The sequence below is a fragment of the Camelus bactrianus genome, chromosome 25, assembly GCF_048773025.1.
Source record: "Camelus bactrianus isolate YW-2024 breed Bactrian camel chromosome 25, ASM4877302v1, whole genome shotgun sequence".
NCBI lineage: Eukaryota > Metazoa > Chordata > Mammalia > Artiodactyla > Camelidae > Camelus > Camelus bactrianus.
Window position 1 is genome coordinate 41,213,853 of NC_133563.1, and position 25,763 is coordinate 41,239,615.

Below are 25,763 nucleotides of genomic sequence, written 5' to 3' on the forward strand. Positions count from 1 at the left end.
CACACACACCTATCTCTCAGAACTGAGCATGTGGAGAGACGTTCGTTCATCTAGCACAAAGGGAACGGGTTGCAGTAGCAACTTTTACTCTGGTTTCTCTGTCTGTTTCCTAGTGCCGGTTTGAAGTTCCTGCAGTTTTCACTGTAAAATCGAGTTGAAGCTTCTACCTCTCCATATATATGTATCGAATGGAGTTTGCAACTGAAAAGAAACTCTGTGTTCCCAACTAGCTAGGTGAAGGACGGCTTTCACACACACGTATCTCTCAGAACTGAGCATGTGGAGAGACGTTCGTTCATCTAGCACAAAGGGAACGGGTTGCAGGAGCAACTTTTTCTCTGGTTTCTGTGTCTGTTTCCTAGTGTCGGTTTGAAGTTCCTGCAGTTTTCACTGTAAAATCGAGTTGAAGCTTCTACCTCTCCATATATATGTATCGAATGGAGTTTGCAACTGAAAAGAAACTCTGTGTTCCCAACTAGCTAGGTGAAGGACGGCTTTCACACACACGTATCTCTCAGAACTGAGCATGTGGAGAGACGTTCGTTCATCTAGCACAAAGGGAACGGGTTGCAGGAGCAACTTTTTCTCTGGTTTCTGTGTCTGTTTCCTAGTGTCGGTTTGAAGTTCCTGCAGTTTTCACTGCAAAATCGAGTTGAAGCTTCTACCTCTCCATATATATGTATGGAATGGATTTTGCAACTGAAAAGAAACTCTGTGTTCCCAACTAGCTAGGTGAAGGACGGCTTTCACACACACCTATCTCTCAGAACTGAGCATGTGGAGAGACGTTCGTTCATCTAGCACAAAGGGAACGGGTTGCAGGAGCAACTTTTACTCTGGTTTCTCTGTCTGTTTCCTAGAGCCGGTTTGAAGTTCCTGCAGTTTTCACTGCAAAATCGAGTTGAAGCTTCTACCTCTCCATATATATGTATGGAATGGAGTTTGCAACTGAAAAGAAACTGTTGCTGTGTTCCCAACTAGCTAGGTGAAGGACGGCTTTCACACACACCTATCTCTCAGAACTGAGCATGTGGAGAGACGTTCGTTCATCTAGCACAAAGGGAACGGGTTGCAGGAGCAACTTTTACTCTGGTTTCTCTGTCTGTTTCCTAGTGCCGGTTTGAAGTTCCTGCAGTTTTCACTGTAAAATCGAGTTGAAGCTTGTACCTCTCCATATATATGTATGGAATGTAGTTTGCAACTGAAAAGAAACTCTGTGTTCCCAACTAGCTAGGTGAAGGACGGCTTTCACACACACCTATCTCTCAGAACTGAGCATGTGGAGAGACGTTCGTTCATCTAGCACAAAGGGAACGGGTTGCAGGAGCAACTTTTTCTCTGGTTTCTCTGTCTGTTTCCTAGTGCCGGTTTGAAGTTCCTGCAGTTTTCACTGTAAAATCGAGTTGAAGCTTGTACCTCTCCATATATATGTATCGAATGGAGTTTGCAACTGAAAAGAAACTCTGTGTTCCCAACTAGCTAGGTGAAGGACGGCTTTCACACACACCTATCTCTCAGAACTGAGCATGTGGAGAGACGTTCGTTCATCTAGCACAAATGGAACGGGTTGCAGGAGCAACTTTTACTCTGGTTTCTCTGTCTGTTTCCTAGTGCCGGTTTGAAGTTCCTGCAGTTTTCACTGTAAAATCGAGTTGAAGCTTGTACCTCTCCATATATATGTATGGAATGTAGTTTGCAACTGAAAAGAAACTCTGTGTTCCCAACTAGCTAGGTGAAGGACGGCTTTCACGCACACCTATCTCTCAGAACTGAGCATGTGGAGAGACGTTCGTTCATCTAGCACAAAGGGAACGGGTTGCAGTAGCAACTTTTACTCTGGTTTCTCTGTCTGTTTCCTAGTGCCGGTTTGAAGTTCCTGCAGTTTTCACTGTAAAATCGAGTTGAAGCTTCTATCTCTCCATATATATGTATCGAATGGAGTTTGCAACTGAAAAGAAACTCTGTGTTCCCAACTAGCTAGGTGAAGGACGGCTTTCACACACACGTATCTCTCAGAACTGAGCATGTGGAGAGACGTTCGTTCATCTAGCACAAAGGGAACGGGTTGCAGGAGCAACTTTTTCTCTGGTTTCTGTGTCTGTTTCCTAGTGTCGGTTTGAAGTTCCTGCAGTTTTCACTGCAAAATCGAGTTGAAGCTTCTACCTCTCCATATATATGTATGGAATGGATTTTGCAACTGAAAAGAAACTCTGTGTTCCCAACCTGCTAGGTGAAGGACGGCTTTCACACACACCTATCTCTCAGAACTGAGCATGTGGAGAGACGTTCGTTCATCTAGCACAAAGGGAACGGGTTGCAGGAGCAACTTTTTCTCTGGTTTCTCTGTCTGTTTCCTAGTGCCGGTTTGAAGTTCCTGCAGTTTTCACTGTAAAATCGAGTTGAAGATCCTACCTCTCCATATATATTTATGGAATGGAGTTTGCAACTGAAAAGAAACTCTGTGTTCCCAACTAGCTAGGTGAAGGACGGCTTTCACACACACCTATCTCTCAGAACTGAGCATGTGGAGAGACGTTCGTTCATCTAGCACAAAGGGAACGGGTTGCAGGAGCAACTTTTACTCTGGTTTCTCTGTCTGTTTCCTAGAGCCGGTTTGAAGTTCCTGCAGTTTTCACTGCAAAATCGAGTTGAAGCTTCTACCTCTCCATATATATGTATGGAATGGAGTTTGCAACTGAAAAGAAACTGTTGCTGTGTTCCCAACTAGCTAGGTGAAGGACGGCTTTCACACACACCTATCTCTCAGAACTGAGCATGTGGAGAGACGTTCGTTCATCTAGCACAAAGGGAACGGGTTGCAGGAGCAACTTTTACTCTGGTTTCTCTGTCTGTTTCCTAGTGCCGGTTTGAAGTTCCTGCAGTTTTCACTGTAAAATCGAGTTGAAGCTTGTACCTCTCCATATATATGTATGGAATGTAGTTTGCAACTGAAAAGAAACTCTGTGTTCCCAACTAGCTAGGTGAAGGACGGCTTTCACACACACCTATCTCTCAGAACTGAGCATGTGGAGAGACGTTCGTTCATCTAGCACAAAGGGAACGGGTTGCAGGAGCAACTTTTTCTCTGGTTTCTCTGTCTGTTTCCTAGTGCCGGTTTGAAGTTCCTGCAGTTTTCACTGTAAAATCGAGTTGAAGCTTGTACCTCTCCATATATATGTATGGAATGGAGTTTGCAACTGAAAAGAAACTCTGTGTTCCCAACTAGCTAGGTGAAGGACGGCTTTCACACACACCTATCTCTCAGAACTGAGCATGTGGAGAGACGTTCGTTCATCTAGCACAAATGGAACGGGTTGCAGGAGCAACTTTTACTCTGGTTTCTCTGTCTGTTTCCTAGTGCCGGTTTGAAGTTCCTGCAGTTTTCACTGTAAAATCGAGTTGAAGCTTGTACCTCTCCATATATATGTATGGAATGTAGTTTGCAACTGAAAAGAAACTCTGTGTTCCCAACTAGCTAGGTGAAGGACGGCTTTCACGCACACCTATCTCTCAGAACTGAGCATGTGGAGAGACGTTCGTTCATCTAGCACAAAGGGAACGGGTTGCAGTAGCAACTTTTACTCTGGTTTCTCTGTCTGTTTCCTAGTGCCGGTTTGAAGTTCCTGCAGTTTTCACTGTAAAATCGAGTTGAAGCTTCTATCTCTCCATATATATGTATCGAATGGAGTTTGCAACTGAAAAGAAACTCTGTGTTCCCAACTAGCTAGGTGAAGGACGGCTTTCACACACACGTATCTCTCAGAACTGAGCATGTGGAGAGACGTTCGTTCATCTAGCACAAAGGGAACGGGTTGCAGGAGCAACTTTTTCTCTGGTTTCTGTGTCTGTTTCCTAGTGTCGGTTTGAAGTTCCTGCAGTTTTCACTGCAAAATCGAGTTGAAGCTTCTACCTCTCCATATATATGTATGGAATGGATTTTGCAACTGAAAAGAAACTCTGTGTTCCCAACTAGCTAGGTGAAGGACGGCTTTCACACACACCTATCTCTCAGAACTGAGCATGTGGAGAGACGTTCGTTCATCTAGCACAAAGGGAACGGGTTGCAGGAGCAACTTTTTCTCTGGTTTCTCTGTCTGTTTCCTAGTGCCGGTTTGAAGTTCCTGCAGTTTTCACTGTAAAATCGAGTTGAAGCTCCTACCTCTCCATATATATTTATGGAATGGAGTTTGCAACTGAAAAGAAACTCTGTGTTCCCAACTAGCTAGGTGAAGGACGGCTTTCACACACACCTATCTCTCAGAACTGAGCATGTGGAGAGACGTTCGTTCATCTAGCACAAAGGGAACGGGTTGCAGGAGCAACTTTTACTCTGGTTTCTCTGTCTGTTTCCTAGAGCCGGTTTGAAGTTCCTGCAGTTTTCACTGTAAAATCGAGTTGAAGCTTCTACCTCTCCATATATATGTATGGAATGGAGTTTGCAACTGAAAAGAAACTCTGTGTTCCCAACTAGCTAGGTGAAGGGCGGCTTTCACGCACACCTATCTCTCAGAACTGAGCATGTGGAGAGACGTTCGTTCATCTAGCACAAAGGGAACGGGTTGCAGGAGCAACTTTTACTCTGGTTTCTCTGTCTGTTTCCTAGTGCCGGTTTGAAGTTCCTGCAGTTTTCACTGTAAAATCGAGTTGAAGCTTGTACCTCTCCATATATATGTATCGAATGGAGTTTGCAACTGAAAAGAAACTCTGTGTTCCCAACTAGCTAGGTGAAGGACGGCTTTCACGCACACCTATCTCTCAGAACTGAGCATGTGGAGAGACGTTCGTTCATCTAGCACAAAGGGAACGGGTTGCAGGAGCAACTTTTTCTCTGGTTTCTCTGTCTGTTTCCTAGTGCCGGTTTGAAGTTCCTGCAGTTTTCACTGTAAAATCGAGTTGAAGCTTGTACCTCTCCATATATATGTATGGAATGGAGTTTGCAACTGAAAAGAAACTCTGTGTTCCCAACTAGCTAGGTGAAGGGCGGCTTTCACACACACCTATCTCTCAGAACTGAGCATGTGGAGAGACGTTCGTTCATCTAGCACAAAGGGAACGGGTTGCAGGAGCAACTTTTACTCTGGTTTCTCTGTCTGTTTCCTAGTGCCGGTTTGAAGTTCCTGCAGTTTTCACTGTAAAATCGAGTTGAAGCTTGTACCTCTCCATATATATGTATGGAATGGAGTTTGCAACTGAAAAGAAACTCTGTGTTCCCAACTAGCTAGGTGAAGGACTGCTTTCACACACACCTATCTATCAGAACTGAGCATGTGGAGAGACGTTCGTTCATCTAGCACAAAGGGAACGGGTTGCAGTAGCAACTTTTACTCTGGTTTCTCTGTCTGTTTCCTAGTGCCGGTTTGAAGTTCCTGCAGTTTTCACTGTAAAATCGAGTTGAAGCTTGTACCTCTCCATATATATGTATGGAATGGAGTTTGCAACTGAAAAGAAACTCTGTGTTCCCAACTAGCTAGGTGAAGGACGGCTTTCACACACACCTATCTCTCAGAACTGAGCATGTGGAGAGACGTTCGTTCATCTAGCACAAAGGGAACGGGTTGCAGGAGCAACTTTTACTCTGGTTTCTCTGTCTGTTTCCTAGTGCCGGTTTGAAGTTCCTGCAGTTTTCACTGTAAAATCGAGTTGAAGCTTGTACCTCTCCATATATATGTATGGAATGGAGTTTGCAACTGAAAAGAAACTCTGTGTTCCCAACTAGCTAGGTGAAGGACGGCTTTCACACACACCTATCTCTCAGAACTGAGCATGTGGAGAGACGTTCGTTCATCTACCACAAAGGGAACGGGTTGCAGGAGCAACTTTTACTCTGGTTTCTCTGTCTGTTTCCTAGTGCCGGTTTGAAGTTCCTGCAGTTTTCACTGTAAAATCGAGTTGAAGCTTGTACCTCTCCATATATATGTAGGGAATGGAGTTGGCAACTGAAAAGAAACTCTGTGTTCCCAACTAGCTAGGTGAAGGGCGGCTTTCACACACACCTATCTCTCAGAACTGAGCATGTGGAGAGACGTTCGTTCATCTAGCACAAAGGGAACGGGTTGCAGGAGCAACTTTTACTCTGGTTTCTCTGTCTGTTTCCTAGTGCCGGTTTGAAGTTCCTGCAGTTTTCACTGTAAAATCGAGTTGAAGCTTGTACCTCTCCATATATATGTATGGAATGGAGTTTGCAACTTAAAAGAAACTCTGTGTTCCCAACTAGCTAGGTGAAGGACGGCTTTCACACACACCTATCTCTCAGAACTGAGCATGTTGAGAGACGTTCGTTCATCTAGCACAAAGGGAACGGGTTGCAGGAGCAACTTTTTCTCTGGTTTCTGTGTCTGTTTCCTAGTGTCGGTTTGAAGTTCCTGCAGTTTTCACTGCAAAATCGAGTTGAAGCTTCTACCTCTCCATATATATGTATGGAATGGATTTTGCAACTGAAAAGAAACTCTGTGTTCCCAACTAGCTAGGTGAAGGACGGCTTTCACACACACCTATCTCTCAGAACTGAGCATGTGGAGAGACGTTCGTTCATCTAGCACAAAGGGAACGGGTTGCAGGAGCAACTTTTTCTCTGGTTTCTCTGTCTGTTTCCTAGTGCCGGTTTGAAGTTCCTGCAGTTTTCACTGTAAAATCGAGTTGAAGCTCCTACCTCTCCATATATATTTATGGAATGGAGTTTGCAACTGAAAAGAAACTCTGTGTTCCCAACTAGCTAGGTGAAGGACGGCTTTCACACACACCTATCTCTCAGAACTGAGCATGTGGAGAGACGTTCGTTCATCTAGCACAAAGGGAACGGGTTGCAGGAGCAACTTTTACTCTGGTTTCTCTGTCTGTTTCCTAGAGCCGGTTTGAAGTTCCTGCAGTTTTCACTGTAAAATCGAGTTGAAGCTTCTACCTCTCCATATATATGTATGGAATGTAGTTTGCAACTGAAAAGAAACTCTGTGTTCCCAACTAGCTAGGTGAAGGACGGCTTTCACGCACACCTATCTCTCAGAACTGAGCATGTGGAGAGACGTTCGTTCATCTAGCACAAAGGGATCGGGTTGCAGTAGCAACTTTTACTCTGGTTTCTCTGTCTGTTTCCTAGTGCCGGTTTGAAGTTCCTGCAGTTTTCACTGTAAAATCGAGTTGAAGCTTCTACCTCTCCATATATATGTATCGAATGGAGTTTGCAACTGAAAAGAAACTCTGTGTTCCCAACTAGATAGGTGAAGGACGGCTTTCACACACACCTATCTCTCAGAACTGAGCATGTGAAGAGTCGTTCGTTCATCTAGCACAAAGGGAACGGGTTGCAGGAGCAACTTTTTCTCTGGTTTCTGTGTCTGTTTCCTAGTGTCGGTTTGAAGTTCCTGCAGTTTTCACTGCAAAATCGAGTTGAAGCTTCTACCTCTCCATATATATGTATGGAATGGAGTTTGCAACTGAAAAGAAACTGTTGCTGTGTTCCCAACTAGCTAGGTGAAGGACGGCTTTCACACACACCTATCTCTCAGAACTGAGCATGTGGAGAGACGTTCGTTCATCTAGCACAAAGGGAACGGGTTGCAGGAGCAACTTTTACTCTGGTTTCTCTGTCTGTTTCCTAGTGCCGGTTTGAAGTTCCTGCAGTTTTCACTGTAAAATCGAGTTGAAGCTTGTACCTCTCCATATATATGTATCGAATGTAGTTTGCAACTGAAAAGAAACTCTGTGTTCCCAACTAGCTAGGTGAAGGACGGCTTTCACACACACCTATCTCTCAGAACTGAGCATGTGGAGAGACGTTCGTTCATCTAGCACAAAGGGAACGGGTTGCAGGAGCAACTTTTTCTCTGGTTTCTCTGTCTGTTTCCTAGTGCCGGTTTGAAGTTCCTGCAGTTTTCACTGTAAAATCGAGTTGAAGCTTGTACCTCTCCATATATATGTATGGAATGGAGTTTGCAACTGAAAAGAAACTCTGTGTTCCCAACTAGCTAGGTGAAGGACGGCTTTCACACACACCTATCTCTCAGAACTGAGCATGTGGAGAGACGTTCGTTCATCTAGCACAAATGGAACGGGTTGCAGGAGCAACTTTTACTCTGGTTTCTCTGTCTGTTTCCTAGTGCCGGTTTGAAGTTCCTGCAGTTTTCACTGTAAAATCGAGTTGAAGCTTGTACCTCTCCATATATATGTATGGAATGTAGTTTGCAACTGAAAAGAAACTCTGTGTTCCCAACTAGCTAGGTGAAGGACGGCTTTCACGCACACCTATCTCTCAGAACTGAGCATGTGGAGAGACGTTCGTTCATCTAGCACAAAGGGAACGGGTTGCAGTAGCAACTTTTACTCTGGTTTCTCTGTCTGTTTCCTAGTGCCGGTTTGAAGTTCCTGCAGTTTTCACTGTAAAATCGAGTTGAAGCTTCTACCTCTCCATATATATGTATCGAATGGAGTTTGCAACTGAAAAGAAACTCTGTGTTCCCAACTAGCTAGGTGAAGGACGGCTTTCACACACACGTATCCCTCAGAACTGAGCATGTGGAGAGACGTTCGTTCATCTAGCACAAAGGGAACGGGTTGCAGGAGCAACTTTTTCTCTGGTTTCTGTGTCTGTTTCCTAGTGTCGGTTTGAAGTTCCTGCAGTTTTCACTGCAAAATCGAGTTGAAGTTTCTACCTCTCCATATATATGTATGGAATGGATTTTGCAACTGAAAAGAAACTCTGTGTTCCCAACTAGCTAGGTGAAGGACGGCTTTCACACACACCTATCTCTCAGAACTGAGCATGTGGAGAGACGTTCGTTCATCTAGCACAAAGGGAATGGGTTGCAGGAGCAACTTTTACTCTGGTTTCTCTGTCTGTTTCCTAGAGCCGGTTTGAAGTTCCTGCAGTTTTCACTGCAAAATCGAGTTGAAGCTTCTACCTCTCCATATATATGTATGGAATGGAGTTTGCAACTGAAAAGAAACTGTTGCTGTGTTCCCAACTAGCTAGGTGAAGGACGGCTTTCACACACACCTATCTCTCAGAACTGAGCATGTGGAGAGACGTTCGTTCATCTAGCACAAAGGGAACGGGTTGCAGGAGCAACTTTTACTCTGGTTTCTCTGTCTGTTTCCTAGTGCCGGTTTGAAGTTCCTGCAGTTTTCACTGTAAAATCGAGTTGAAGCTTGTACCTCTCCATATATATGTATGGAATGTAGTTTGCAACTGAAAAGAAACTCTGTGTTCCCAACTAGCTAGGTGAAGGACGGCTTTCACACACACCTATCTCTCAGAACTGAGCATGTGGAGAGACGTTCGTTCATCTAGCACAAAGGGAACGGGTTGCAGGAGCAACTTTTTCTCTGGTTTCTCTGTCTGTTTCCTAGTGCCGGTTTGAAGTTCCTGCAGTTTTCACTGTAAAATCGAGTTGAAGCTTGTACCTCTCCATATATATGTATGGAATGGAGTTTGCAACTGAAAAGAAACTCTGTGTTCCCAACTAGCTAGGTGAAGGACGGCTTTCACACACACCTATCTCTCAGAACTGAGCATGTGGAGAGACGTTCGTTCATCTAGCACAAATGGAACGGGTTGCAGGAGCAACTTTTACTCTGGTTTCTCTGTCTGTTTCCTAGTGCCGGTTTGAAGTTCCTGCAGTTTTCACTGTAAAATCGAGTTGAAGCTTGTACCTCTCCATATATATGTATGGAATGTAGTTTGCAACTGAAAAGAAACTCTGTGTTCCCAACTAGCTAGGTGAAGGACGGCTTTCACGCACACCTATCTCTCAGAACTGAGCATGTGGAGAGACGTTCGTTCATCTAGCACAAAGGGAACGGGTTGCAGTAGCAAATTTTACTCTGGTTTCTCTGTCTGTTTCCTAGTGCCGGTTTGAAGTTCCTGCAGTTTTCACTGTAAAATCGAGTTGAAGCTTCTACCTCTCCATATATATGTATCGAATGGAGTTTGCAACTGAAAAGAAACTCTGTGTTCCCAACTAGCTAGGTGAAGGACGGCTTTCACACACACGTATCTCTCAGAACTGAGCATGTGGAGAGACGTTCGTTCATCTAGCACAAAGGGAACGGGTTGCAGGAGCAACTTTTTCTCTGGTTTCTGTGTCTGTTTCCTAGTGTCGGTTTGAAGTTCCTGCAGTTTTCACTGCAAAATCGAGTTGAAGCTTCTACCTCTCCATATATATGTATGGAATGGATTTTGCAACTGAAAAGAAACTCTGTGTTCCCAACTAGCTAGGTGAAGGACGGCTTTCACACACACCTATCTCTCAGAACTGAGCATGTGGAGAGACGTTCGTTCATCTAGCACAAAGGGAACGGGTTGCAGGAGCAACTTTTACTCTGGTTTCTCTGTCTGTTTCCTAGAGCCGGTTTGAAGTTCCTGCAGTTTTCACTGTAAAATCGAGTTGAAGCTTCTACCTCTCCATATATATGTATGGAATGGAGTTTGCAACTGAAAAGAAACTCTGTGTTCCCAACTAGCTAGGTGAAGGGCGGCTTTCACGCACACCTATCTCTCAGAACTGAGCATGTGGAGAGACGTTCGTTCATCTAGCACAAAGGGAACGGGTTGCAGGAGCAACTTTTACTCTGGTTTCTCTGTCTGTTTCCTAGTGCCGGTTTGAAGTTCCTGCAGTTTTCACTGTAAAATCGAGTTGAAGCTTGTACCTCTCCATATATATGTATCGAATGGAGTTTGCAACTGAAAAGAAACTCTGTGTTCCCAACTAGCTAGGTGAAGGACGGCTTTCACACACACCTATCTCTCAGAACTGAGCATGTGGAGAGACGTTCGTTCATCTAGCACAAAGGGAACGGGTTGCAGGAGCAACTTTTTCTCTGGTTTCTCTGTCTGTTTCCTAGTGCCGGTTTGAAGTTCCTGCAGTTTTCACTGTAAAATCGAGTTGAAGCTTGTACCTCTCCATATATATGTATGGAATGGAGTTTGCAACTGAAAAGAAACTCTGTGTTCCCAACTAGCTAGGTGAAGGACGGCTTTCACACACACCTATCTCTCAGAACTGAGCATGTGGAGAGACGTTCGTTCATCTAGCACAAAGGGAACGGGTTGCAGGAGCAACTTTTACTCTGGTTTCTCTGTCTGTTTCCTAGTGCCGGTTTGAAGTTCCTGCAGTTTTCACTGTAAAATCGAGTTGAAGCTTGTACCTCTCCATATATATGTATGGAATGGAGTTTGCAACTGAAAAGAAACTCTGTGTTCCCAACTAGCTAGGTGAAGGACGGCTTTCACACACACCTATCTCTCAGAACTGAGCATGTGGAGAGACGTTCGTTCATCTAGCACAAAGGGAACGGGTTGCAGGAGCAACTTTTACTCTGGTTTCTCTGTCTGTTTCCTAGTGCCGGTTTGAAGTTCCTGCAGTTTTCACTGTAAAATCGAGTTGAAGCTTGTACCTCTCCATATATATGTATGGAATGGAGTTTGCAACTGAAAAGAAACTCTGTGTTCCCAACTAGCTAGGTGAAGGACTGCTTTCACACACACCTATCTATCAGAACTGAGCATGAGGAGAGACGTTCGTTCATCTAGCACAAAGGGAACGGGTTGCAGTAGCAACTTTTACTCTGGTTTCTCTGTCTGTTTCCTAGTGCCGGTTTGAAGTTCCTGCAGTTTTCACTGTAAAATCGAGTTGAAGCTTGTACCTCTCCATATATATGTATGGAATGGAGTTTGCAACTGAAAAGAAACTCTGTGTTCCCAACTAGCTAGGTGAAGGACGGCTTTCACACACACCTATCTCTCAGAACTGAGCATGTGGAGAGACGTTCGTTCATCTAGCACAAAGGGAACGGGTTGCAGGAGCAACTTTTACTCTGGTTTCTCTGTCTGTTTCCTAGTGCCGGTTTGAAGTTCCTGCAGTTTTCACTGTAAAATCGAGTTGAAGCTTGTACCTCTCCATATATATGTATGGAATGGAGTTTGCAACTGAAAAGAAACTCTGTGTTCCCAACTAGCTAGGTGAAGGACGGCTTTCACACACACCTATCTCTCAGAACTGAGCATGTGGAGAGACGTTCGTTCATCTAGCACAAAGGGAACGGGTTGCAGGAGCAACTTTTACTCTGGTTTCTCTGTCTGTTTCCTAGTGCCGGTTTGAAGTTCCTGCAGTTTTCACTGTAAAATCGAGTTGAAGCTTGTACCTCTCCATATATATGTATCGAATGGAGTTTGCAACTGAAAAGAAACTCTGTGTTCCCAACTAGCTAGGTGAAGGACGGCTTTCACACACACCTATCTCTCAGAACTGAGCATGTGGAGAGACGTTCGTTCATCTAGCACAAAGGGAACGGGTTGCAGGAGCAACTTTTACTCTGGTTTCTCTGTCTGTTTCCTAGTGCCGGTTTGAAGTTCCTGCAGTTTTCACTGTAAAATCGAGTTGAAGCTTGTACCTCTCCATATATATGTATGGAATGGAGTTTGCAACTGAAAAGAAACTCTGTGTTCCCAACTAGCTAGGTGAAGGACGGCTTTCACACACACCTATCTCTCAGAACTGAGCATGTGGAGAGACGTTCGTTCATCTAGCACAAAGGGAACGGGTTGCAGGAGCAACTTTTACTCTGGTTTCTCTGTCTGTTTCCTAGTGCCGGTTTGAAGTTCCTGAAGTTTTCACTGTAAAATCGAGTTGAAGCTTGTACCTCTCCATATATATGTATCGAATGGAGTTTGCAACTGAAAAGAAACTCTGTGTTCCCAACTAGCTAGGTGAAGGACGGCTTTCACACACACCTATCTCTCAGAACTGAGCATGTGGAGAGACGTTCGTTCATCTAGCACAAAGGGAACGGGTTGCAGGAGCAACTTTTTCTCTGGTTTCTCTGTCTGTTTCCTAGTGCCGGTTTGAAGTTCCTGCAGTTTTCACTGTAAAATCGAGTTGAAGCTTGTACCTCTCCATATATATGTATGGAATGGAGTTTGCAACTGAAAAGAAACTCTGTGTTCCCAACTAGCTAGGTGAAGGACGGCTTTCACACACACCTATCTCTCAGAACTGAGCATGTGGAGAGACGTTCGTTCATCTAGCACAAAGGGAACGGGTTGCAGGAGCAACTTTTACTCTGGTTTCTCTGTCTGTTTCCTAGTGCCGGTTTGAAGTTCCTGCAGTTTTCACTGTAAAATCGAGTTGAAGCTTGTACCTCTCCATATATATGTATGGAATGGAGTTTGCAACTGAAAAGAAACTCTGTGTTCCCAACTAGCTAGGTGAAGGACGGCTTTCACACACACCTATCTCTCAGAACTGAGCATGTGGAGAGACGTTCGTTCATCTAGCACAAAGGGAACGGGTTGCAGGAGCAACTTTTACTCTGGTTTCTCTGTCTGTTTCCTAGTGCCGGTTTGAAGTTCCTGCAGTTTTCACTGTAAAATCGAGTTGAAGCTTGTACCTCTCCATATATATGTATGGAATGGAGTTTGCAACTGAAAAGAAACTCTGTGTTCCCAACTAGCTAGGTGAAGGACTGCTTTCACACACACCTATCTATCAGAACTGAGCATGTGGAGAGACGTTCGTTCATCTAGCACAAAGGGAACGGGTTGCAGTAGCAACTTTTACTCTGGTTTCTCTGTCTGTTTCCTAGTGCCGGTTTGAAGTTCCTGCAGTTTTCACTGTAAAATCGAGTTGAAGCTTGTACCTCTCCATATATATGTATGGAATGGAGTTTGCAACTGAAAAGAAACTCTGTGTTCCCAACTAGCTAGGTGAAGGACGGCTTTCACACACACCTATCTCTCAGAACTGAGCATGTGGAGAGACGTTCGTTCATCTAGCACAAAGGGAACGGGTTGCAGGAGCAACTTTTACTCTGGTTTCTCTGTCTGTTTCCTAGTGCCGGTTTGAAGTTCCTGCAGTTTTCACTGTAAAATCGAGTTGAAGCTTGTACCTCTCCACATATATGTATGGAATGGAGTTTGCAACTGAAAAGAAACTCTGTGTTCCCAACTAGCTAGGTGAAGGACGGCTTTCACACACACCTATCTCTCAGAAATGAGCATGTGGAGAGACGTTCGTTCATCTACCACAAAGGGAACGGGTTGCAGGAGCAACTTTTACTCTGGTTTCTCTGTCTGTTTCCTAGTGCCGGTTTGAAGTTCCTGCAGTTTTCACTGTAAAATCGAGTTGAAGCTTGTACCTCTCCATATATATGTATCGAATGGAGTTTGCAACTGAAAAGAAACTCTGTGTTCCCAACTAGCTAGGTGAAGGACGGCTTTCACACACACCTATCTCTCAGAACTGAGCATGTGGAGAGACGTTCGTTCATCTAGCACAAAGGGAACGGGTTGCAGGAGCAACTTTTACTCTGGTTTCTCTGTCTGTTTCCTAGTGCCGGTTTGAAGTTCCTGCAGTTTTCACTGTAAAATCGAGTTGAAGCTTGTACCTCTCCATATATATGTATGGAATGGAGTTTGCAACTGAAAAGAAACTCTGTGTTCCCAACTAGCTAGGTGAAGGACGGCTTTCACACACACCTATCTCTCAGAACTGAGCATGTGGAGAGACGTTCGTTCATCTACCACAAAGGGAACGGGTTGCAGGAGCAACTTTTACTCTGGTTTCTCTGTCTGTTTCCTAGTGCCGGTTTGAAGTTCCTGCAGTTTTCACTGTAAAATCGAGTTGAAGCTTGTACCTCTCCATATATATGTATCGAATGGAGTTTGCAACTGAAAAGAAACTCTGTGTTCCCAACTAGCTAGGTGAAGGACGGCTTTCACACACACCTATCTCTCAGAACTGAGCATGTGGAGAGACGTTCGTTCATCTAGCACAAAGGGAACGGGTTGCAGGAGCAACTTTTTCTCTGGTTTCTCTGTCTGTTTCCTAGTGCCGGTTTGAAGTTCCTGCAGTTTTCACTGTAAAATCGAGTTGAAGCTTGTACCTCTCCATATATATGTATGGAATGGAGTTTGCAACTGAAAAGAAACTCTGTGTTCCCAACTAGCTAGGTGAAGGACGGCTTTCACACACACCTATCTCTCAGAACTGAGCATGTGGAGAGACGTTCGTTCATCTAGCACAAAGGGAACGGGTTGCAGGAGCAACTTTTACTCTGGTTTCTCTGTCTGTTTCCTAGTGCCGGTTTGAAGTTCCTGCAGTTTTCACTGTAAAATCGAGTTGAAGCTTGTACCTCTCCATATATATGTATGGAATGGAGTTTGCAACTGAAAAGAAACTCTGTGTTCCCAACTAGCTAGGTGAAGGACGGCTTTCACACACACCTATCTCTCAGAACTGAGCATGTGGAGAGACGTTCGTTCATCTAGCACAAAGGGAACGGGTTGCAGGAGCAACTTTTACTCTGGTTTCTCTGTCTGTTTCCTAGTGCCGGTTTGAAGTTCCTGCAGTTTTCACTGTAAAATCGAGTTGAAGCTTGTACCTCTCCATATATATGTATGGAATGGAGTTTGCAACTGAAAAGAAACTCTGTGTTCCCAACTAGCTAGGTGAAGGACTGCTTTCACACACACCTATCTATCAGAACTGAGCATGTGGAGAGACGTTCGTTCATCTAGCACAAAGGGAACGGGTTGCAGTAGCAACTTTTACTCTGGTTTCTCTGTCTGTTTCCTAGTGCCGGTTTGAAGTTCCTGCAGTTTTCACTGTAAAATCGAGTTGAAGCTTGTACCTCTCCATATATATGTATGGAATGGAGTTTGCAACTGAAAAGAAACTCTGTGTTCCCAACTAGCTAGGTGAAGGACGGCTTTCACACACACCTATCTCTCAGAACTGAGCATGTGGAGAGACGTTCGTTCATCTAGCACAAAGGGAACGGGTTGCAGGAGCAACTTTTACTCTGGTTTCTCTGTCTGTTTCCTAGTGCCGGTTTGAAGTTCCTGCAGTTTTCACTGTAAAATCGAGTTGAAGCTTGTACCTCTCCATATATATGTATGGAATGGAGTTTGCAACTGAAAAGAAACTCTGTGTTCCCAACTAGCTAGGTGAAGGACGGCTTTCACACACACCTATCTCTCAGAAATGAGCATGTGGAGAGACGTTCGTTCATCTACCACAAAGGGAACGGGTTGCAGGAGCAACTTTTACTCTGGTTTCTCTGTCTGTTTCCTAGTGCCGGTTTGAAGTTCCTGCAGTTTTCACTGTAAAATCGAGTTGAAGCTTGTACCTCTCCATATATATGTAGGGAATGGAGTTGGCAACTGAAAAGAAACTCTGTGTTCCCAACTAGCTAGGTGAAGGGCGGCTTTCACACACACCTATCTCTCAGAACTGAGCATGTGGAGAGACGTTCGTTCATCTAGCACAAAGGGAACGGGTTGCAGGAGCAACTTTTACTCTGGTTTCTCTGTCTGTTTCCTAGTGCCGGTTTGAAGTTCCTGCAGTTTTCACTGTAAAATCGAGTTGAAGCTTGTACCTCTCCATATATATGTATGGAATGGAGTTTGCAACTTAAAAGAAACTCTGTGTTCCCAACTAGCTAGGTGAAGGACGGCTTTCACACACACCTATCTCTCAGAACTGAGCATGTTGAGAGACGTTCGTTCATCTAGCACAAAGGGAACGGGTTGCAGGAGCAACTTTTACTCTGGTTTCTCTGTCTGTTTCCTAGTGCCGGTTTGAAGTTCCTGCAGTTTTCACTGTAAAATCGAGTTGAAGCTTGTACCTCTCCATATATATGTATGGAATGGAGTTTGCAACTGAAAAGAAACTCTGTGTTCCCAACTAGCTAGGTGAAGGGCGGCTTTCACACACACCTATCTCTCAGAACTGAGCATGTGGAGAGACGTTCGTTCATCTAGCACAAAGGGAACGGGTTGCAGGAGCAACTTTTTCTCTGGTTTCTCTGTCTGTTTCCTAGTGCCGGTTTGAAGTTCCTGCAGTTTTCACTGTAAAGTCGAGTTGAAGCTTGTACCTCTCCATATATATGTATGGAATGGAGTTTGCAACTGAAAAGAAACTGTTGCTGTGTTCCCAACTAGCTAGGTGAAGGACGGCTTTCACACACACCTATCTCTCAGAACTGAGCATGTGGAGAGACGTTCGTTCATCTAGCACAAAGGGACGGGTTGCAGGAGCAACTTTTACTCTGGTTTCTCTGTCTGTTTCCTAGTGCCGGTTTGAAGTTCCTGCAGTTTTCACTGTAAAATCGAGTTGAAGCTTGTACCTCTCCATATATATGTAGGGAATGGAGTTTGCAACTGAAAAGAAACTCTGTGTTCCCAACTAGCTAGGTGAAGGACGGCTTTCACACACACCTATCTCTCAGAACTGAGCATGTGGAGAGACGTTCGTTCATCTAGCACAAAGGGAACGGGTTGCAGGAGCAACTTTTTCTCTGGTTTCTCTGTCTGTTTCCTAGTGCCGGTTTGAAGTTCCTGCAGTTTTCACTGTAAAATCGAGTTGAAGCTTGTACCTCTCCATATATATGTATGGAATGGAGTTTGCAACTGAAAAGAAACTCTGTGTTCCCAACTAGCTAGGTGAAGGACGGCTTTCACACACACCTATCTCTCAGAACTGAGCATGTGGAGAGACGTTCGTTCATCTAGCACAAATGGAACGGGTTGCAGGAGCAACTTTTACTCTGGTTTCTCTGTCTGTTTCCTAGTGCCGGTTAGAAGTTCCTGCAGTTTTCACTGTAAAATCGAGTTGAAGCTTGTACCTCTCCATATATATGTATGGAATGTAGTTTGCAACTGAAAAGAAACTCTGTGTTCCCAACTAGCTAGGTGAAGGACGGCTTTCACGCACACCTATCTCTCAGAACTGAGCATGTGGAGAGACGTTCGTTCATCTAGCACAAAGGGAACGGGTTGCAGTAGCAACTTTTACTCTGGTTTCTCTGTCTGTTTCCTAGTGCCGGTTTGAAGTTCCTGCAGTTTTCACTGTAAAATCGAGTTGAAGCTTCTACCTCTCCATATATATGTATCGAATGGAGTTTGCAACTGAAAAGAAACTCTGTGTTCCCAACTAGCTAGGTGAAGGACGGTTTTCACACACACGTATCTCTCAGAACTGAGCATGTGGAGAGACGTTCGTTCATCTAGCACAAAGGGAACGGGTTGCAGGAGCAACTTTTTCTCTGGTTTCTGTGTCTGTTTCCTAGTGTCGGTTTGAAGTTCCTGCAGTTTTCACTGTAAAATCGATTGAAGCTTCTACCTCTCCATATATATGTATGGAATGGAGTTTGCAACTGAAAAGAAACTCTGTGTTCCCAACTAGCTAGGTGAAGGACGGCTTTCACGCACACCTATCTCTCAGAACTGAGCATGTGGAGAGACGTTCGTTCATCTAGCACAAAGGGAACGGGTTGCAGGAGCAACTTTTTCTCTGGTTTCTCTGTCTGTTTCCTAGTGCCGGTTTGAAGTTCCTGCAGTTTTCACTGTAAAATCGAGTTGAAGCTTGTACCTCTCCATATATATGTATGGAATGGAGTTTGCAACTGAAAAGAAACTCTGTGTTCCCAACTAGCTAGGTGAAGGACGGCTTTCACGCACACCTATCTCTCAGAACTGAGCATGTGGAGAGACGTTCGTTCATCTAGCACAAAGGGAACGGGTTGCAGGAGCAACTTTTACTCTGGTTTCTCTGTCTGTTTCCTAGTGCCGGTTTGAAGTTCCTGCAGTTTTCACTGTAAAATCGAGTTGAAGCTTGTACCTCTCCATATATATGTATGGAATGGAGTTTGCAACTGAAAAGAAACTCTGTGTTCCCAACTAGCTAGGTGAAGGACGGCTTTCACGCACACCTATCTCTCAGAACTGAGCATGTGGAGAGACGTTCGTTCATCTAGCACAAAGGGAACGGGTTGCAGGAGCAACTTTTACTCTGGTTTCTCTGTCTGTTTCCTAGTGCCGGTTTGAAGTTCCTGCAGTTTTCACTGTAAAATCGAGTTGAAGCTTGTACCTCTCCATATATATGTATGGAATGGAGTTTGCAACTGAAAAGAAACTCTGTGTTCCCAACTAGCTAGGTGAAGGACGGCTTTCACGCACACCTATCTCTCAGAACTGAGCATGTGGAGAGACGTTCGTTCATCTAGCACAAAGGGAACGGGTTGCAGGAGCAACTTTTACTCTGGTTTCTCTGTCTGTTTCCTAGTGCCGGTTTGAATTTCTTGCAGTTTTCACTGTAAAATCGAGTTGAAGCTTCTACCTCTCCATATATATGTATGGAATGGAGTTTGCAACTGAAAAGAAACTCTGTGTTCCCAACTAGCTAGGTGAAGGACGGCTTTCAAACACACCTATCTCTCAGAACTGAGCATGTGGAGAGACGTTCGTTCATCTAGCACAAAGGGAACGGGTTGCAGGAGCAACTTTTTCTCTGGTTTCTCTGTCTGTTTCCTAGTGCCGGTTTGAAGTTCCTGCAGTTTTCACTGTAAAATCGAGTTGAAGCTTGTACATCTCCATATATATGTATGGAATGGAGTTTGCAACTGAAAAGAAACTCTGTGTTCCCAACTAGCTAGGTGAAGGACGGCTTACACACACAACTGTCTCTCAGAACTGAGCATGTGGAAAGACGTTCGTTCACCTAGCACAAAGGGAACGGGTTGCAGGAGCAACTTTTTCTCTGGTTTCTCTGTCTGTTTCCTAGTGCCGGTTTGAAGTTCCTGCAGTTTTCACTGTAAATTCGAGTTGAAGCTTGTACCTCTCCTTATATATGTATGGAATGGAGTTTGCAACTGAAAAGAAACTCTGTGTTCCCAACTAGCTAGGTGAAGGACGGCTTTCACACACACCTATCTCTCAGAACTGAGCATGTGGAGAGACGTTCGTTCATCTAGCACAAAGGGAACGGGTTGCAGGAGCAACTTTTACTCTGGTTTCTCTGTCTGTTTCCTAGTGCCGGTTTGAAGTTCCTGCAGTTTTCACTGTAAAATCGAGTTGAAGCTCCTACCTCTCCATATATATTTATGGAATGGAGTTTGCAACTGAAAAAAAACTCTGTGTTCCCAACTAGCTAGGTGAAGGACGGCTTTCACACACACCTATCTCTCAGAACTGAGCATGTGGAGAGACGTTCGTTCATCTAGCACAAAGGGAACGGGTTGCAGGAGCAACTTTTACTCTGGTTTCTCTGTCTGTTTCCTAGTGCCGGTTTGAAGTTCCTGCAGTTTTCACTGCAAAATCGAGTTGAAGCTTCTACCTCTCCATATATATGTATGGAATGGAGTTTGCAACTGAAAAGAAACTCTGTGTTCCCAACTAGCTAGGTGAAGGACGGCTTTCACGCACACCTATCTCTCAGAACTGAGCATGTGGAGAGACGTTCGTTCATCTAGCACAAAGGGAACGGGTTGCAGGAGCAACTTTTACTCTGGTTTCTCTGTCTGTTTCCTAGTGCCGGTTTGAAGTTCCTGCAGTTTTCACTGTAAAATCGAGTTGAAGCTTGTACCTCTCCATATATATGTATGGAATGGAGTTTGCAACTGAAAAGAAACTCTGTGTTCCCAACTAGCTAGGTGAAGGACGGCTTTCACACACACCTATCTCTCAGAACTGAGCATGTGGAGAGACGTTCGTTCATCTAGCACAAAGGGAACGGGTTGCAGGAGCAACTTTTACTCTGGTTTCTCTGTCTGTTTCCTAGTGCCGGTTTGAAGTTCCTGCAGTTTTCACTGTAAAATCGAGTTGAAGCTTGTACCTCTCCATATATATGTATGGATTGGAGTTTGCAACTGAAAAGAAACTCTGTGTTCCCAACTAGCTAGGTGATGGACGGCTTTCACGCACACCTATCTCTCAGAACTGAGCATGTGGAGAGACGTTCGTTCATCTAGCACAAAGGGAACGGGTTGCAGGAGCAACTTTTTCTCTGGTTTCTCTGTCTGTTTCCTAGTGCCGGTTTGAAGTTCCTGCAGTTTTCACTGTAAAATCGAGTTGAAGCTTCTACCTCTCCATATATATGTATGGAATGGAGTTTGCAACTGAAAAGGAACTCTGTGTTCCCAACTAGCTAGGTGAAGGACGGCTTTCACGCACACCTATCTCTCAGATCTGAGCATGTGGAGAGACGTTCGTTCATCTAGCACAAAGGGAACGGGTTGCAGGAGCAACTTTTACTCTGGTTTCTCTGTCTGTTTCCTAGTGCCGGTTTGAAGTTCCTGCAGTTTTCACTGTAAAATCGAGTTGAAGCTTGTACCTCTCCATATATATGTATCGAATGGAGTTTGCAACTGAAAAGAAACTCTGTGTTCCCAACTAGCTAGGTGAAGGACGGCTTTCACACACACCTATCTCTCAGAACTGAGCATGTGGAGAGACGTTCGTTCATCTAGCACAAAGGGAACGGGTTGCAGGAGCAACTTTTTCTCTGGTTTCTCTGTCTGTTTCCTAGTGCCGGTTTGAAGTTCCTGCAGTTTTCACTGTAAAATCGAGTTGAAGCTTGTACCTCTCCATATATATGTATGGAATGGAGTTTGCAACTGAAAAGAAACTCTGTGTTCCCAACTAGCTAGGTGAAGGACGGCTTTCACACACACCTATCTCTCAGAACTGAGCATGTGGAGAGACGTTCGTTCATCTAGCACAAAGGGAACGGGTTGCAGGAGCAACTTTTACTCTGGTTTCTCTGTCTGTTTCCTAGTGCCGGTTTGAAGTTCCTGCAGTTTTCACTGTAAAATCGAGTTGAAGCTTGTACCTCTCCATATATATGTATGGAATGGAGTTTGCAACTGAAAAGAAACTCTGTGTTCCCAACTAGCTAGGTGAAGGACGGCTTTCACACACACCTATCTCTCAGAACTGAGCATGTGGAGAGACGTTCGTTCATCTAGCACAAAGGGAACGGGTTGCAGGAGCAACTTTTACTCTGGTTTCTCTGTCTGTTTCCTAGTGCCGGTTTGAAGTTCCTGCAGTTTTCACTGTAAAATCGAGTTGAAGCTTGTACCTCTCCATATATATGTATGGAATGGAGTTTGCAACTGAAAAGAAACTCTGTGTTCCCAACTAGCTAGGTGAAGGACTGCTTTCACACACACCTATCTATCAGAACTGAGCATGTGGAGAGACGTTCGTTCATCTAGCACAAAGGGAACGGGTTGCAGTAGCAACTTTTACTCTGGTTTCTCTGTCTGTTTCCTAGTGCCGGTTTGAAGTTCCTGCAGTTTTCACTGTAAAATCGAGTTGAAGCTTGTACCTCTCCATATATATGTATGGAATGGAGTTTGCAACTGAAAAGAAACTCTGTGTTCCCAACTAGCTAGGTGAAGGACGGCTTTCACACACACCTATCTCTCAGAACTGAGCATGTGGAGAGACGTTCGTTCATCTAGCACAAAGGGAACGGGTTGCAGGAGCAACTTTTACTCTGGTTTCTCTGTCTGTTTCCTAGTGCCGGTTTGAAGTTCCTGCAGTTTTCACTGTAAAATCGAGTTGAAGCTTGTACCTCTCCATATATATGTATGGAATGGAGTTTGCAACTGAAAAGAAACTCTGTGTTCCCAACTAGCTAGGTGAAGGACGGCTTTCACACACACCTATCTCTCAGAACTGAGCATGTGGAGAGACGTTCGTTCATCTACCACAAAGGGAACGGGTTGCAGGAGCAACTTTTACTCTGGTTTCTCTGTCTGTTTCCTAGTGCCGGTTTGAAGTTCCTGCAGTTTTCACTGTAAAATCGAGTTGAAGCTTGTACCTCTCCATATATATGTATCGAATGGAGTTTGCAACTGAAAAGAAACTCTGTGTTCCCAACTAGCTAGGTGAAGGACGGCTTTCACACACACCTATCTCTCAGAACTGAGCATGTGGAGAGACGTTCGTTCATCTAGCACAAAGGGAACGGGTTGCAGGAGCAACTTTTACTCTGGTTTCTCTGTCTGTTTCCTAGTGCCGGTTTGAAGTTCCTGCAGTTTTCACTGTAAAATCGAGTTGAAGCTTGTACCTCTCCATATATATGTATGGAATGGAGTTTGCAACTGAAAAGAAACTCTGTGTTCCCAACTAGCTAGGTGAAGGACGGCTTTCACACACACCTATCTCTCAGAACTGAGCATGTGGAGAGACGTTCGTTCATCTACCACAAAGGGAACGGGTTGCAGGAGCAACTTTTACTCTGGTTTCTCTGTCTGTTTCCTAGTGCCGGTTTGAAGTTCCTGCAGTTTTCACTGTAAAATCGAGTTGAAGCTTGTACCTCTCCATATATATGTATCGAATGGAGTTTGCAACTGAAAAGAAACTCTGTGTTCCCAACTAGCTAGGTGAAGGACGGCTTTCACACACACCTATCTCTCAGAACTGAGCATGTGGAGAGACGTTCGTTCATCTAGCACAAAGGGAACGGGTTGCAGGAGCAACTTTTTCTCTGGTTTCTCTGTCTGTTTCCTAGTGCCGGTTTGAAGTTCCTGCAGTTTTCACTGTAAAATCGAGTTGAAGCTTGTACCTCTCCATATATATGTATGGAATGGAGTTTGCAACTGAAAAGAAACTCTGTGTTCCCAACTAGCTAGGTGAAGGACGGCTTTCACACACACCTATCTCTCAGAACTGAGCATGTGGAGAGACGTTCGTTCATCTAGCACAAAGGGAACGGGTTGCAGGAGCAACTTTTACTCTGGTTTCTCTGTCTGTTTCCTAGTGCCGGTTTGAAGTTCCTGCAGTTTTCACTGTAAAATCGAGTTGAAGCTTGTACCTCTCCATATATATGTATGGAATGGAGTTTGCAACTGAAAAGAAACTCTGTGTTCCCAACTAGCTAGGTGAAGGACGGCTTTCACACACACCTATCTCTCAGAACTGAGCATGTGGAGAGACGTTCGTTCATCTAGCACAAAGGGAACGGGTTGCAGGAGCAACTTTTACTCTGGTTTCTCTGTCTGTTTCCTAGTGCCGGTTTGAAGTTCCTGCAGTTTTCACTGTAAAATCGAGTTGAAGCTTCTACCTCTCCATATATATGTATGGAATGGAGTTTGCAACTGAAAAGAAACTCTGTGTTCCCAACTAGCTAGGTGAAGGACTGCTTTCACACACACCTATCTATCAGAACTGAGCATGTGGAGAGACGTTCGTTCATCTAGCACAAAGGGAACGGGTTGCAGTAGCAACTTTTACTCTGGTTTCTCTGTCTGTTTCCTAGTGCCGGTTTGAAGTTCCTGCAGTTTTCACTGTAAAATCGAGTTGAAGCTTGTACCTCTCCATATATATGTATGGAATGGAGTTCGCAACTGAAAAGAAACTCTGTGTTCCCAACTAGCTAGGTGAAGGACGGCTTTCACACACACCTATCTCTAAGAACTGAGCATGTGGAGAGACGTTCGTTCATCTAGCACAAAGGGAACGGGTTGCAGGAGCAACTTTTACTCTGGTTTCTCTGTCTGTTTCCTAGTGCCGGTTTGAAGTTCCTGCAGTTTTCACTGTAAAATCGAGTTGAAGCTTGTACCTCTCCATATATATGTATGGAATGGAGTTTGCAACTGAAAAGAAACTCTGTGTTCCCAACTAGCTAGGTGAAGGACGGCTTTCACACACACCTATCTCTCAGAAATGAGCATGTGGAGAGACGTTCGTTCATCTACCACAAAGGGAACGGGTTGCAGGAGCAACTTTTACTCTGGTTTCTCTGTCTGTTTCCTAGTGCCGGTTTGAAGTTCCTGCAGTTTTCACTGTAAAATCGAGTTGAAGCTTGTACCTCTCCATATATATGTAGGGAATGGAGTTGGCAACTGAAAAGAAACTCTGTGTTCCCAACTAGCTAGGTGAAGGGCGGCTTTCACACACACCTATCTCTCAGAACTGAGCATGTGGAGAGACGTTCGTTCATCTAGCACAAAGGGAACGGGTTGCAGGAGCAACTTTTACTCTGGTTTCTCTGTCTGTTTCCTAGTGCCGGTTTGAAGTTCCTGCAGTTTTCACTGTAAAATCGAGTTGAAGCTTGTACCTCTCCATATATATGTATGGAATGGAGTTTGCAACTTAAAAGAAACTCTGTGTTCCCAACTAGCTAGGTGAAGGACGGCTTTCACACACACCTATCTCTCAGAACTGAGCATGTTGAGAGACGTTCGTTCATCTAGCACAAAGGGAACGGGTTGCAGGAGCAACTTTTACTCTGGTTTCTCTGTCTGTTTCCTAGTGCCGGTTTGAAGTTCCTGCAGTTTTCACTGTAAAATCGAGTTGAAGCTTGTACCTCTCCATATATATGTATGGAATGGAGTTTGCAACTGAAAAGAAACTCTGTGTTCCCAACTAGCTAGGTGAAGGGCGGCTTTCACACACACCTATCTCTCAGAACTGAGCATGTGGAGAGACGTTCGTTCATCTAGCACAAAGGGAACGGGTTGCAGGAGCAACTTTTTCTCTGGTTTCTCTGTCTGTTTCCTAGTGCCGGTTTGAAGTTCCTGCAGTTTTCACTGTAAAGTCGAGTTGAAGCTTGTACCTCTCCATATATATGTATGGAATGGAGTTTGCAACTGAAAAGAAACTGTTGCTGTGTTCCCAACTAGCTAGGTGAAGGACGGCTTTCACACACACCTATCTCTCAGAACTGAGCATGTGGAGAGACGTTCGTTCATCTAGCACAAAGGGACGGGTTGCAGGAGCAACTTTTACTCTGGTTTCTCTGTCTGTTTCCTAGTGCCGGTTTGAAGTTCCTGCAGTTTTCACTGTAAAATCGAGTTGAAGCTTGTACCTCTCCATATATATGTATGGAATGGAGTTTGCAACTGAAAAGAAACTCTGTGTTCCCAACTAGCTAGGTGAAGGACGGCTTTCACACACACCTATCTCTCAGAACTGAGCATGTGGAGAGACGTTCGTTCATCTAGCACAAAGGGAACGGGTTGCAGGAGCAACTTTTTCTCTGGTT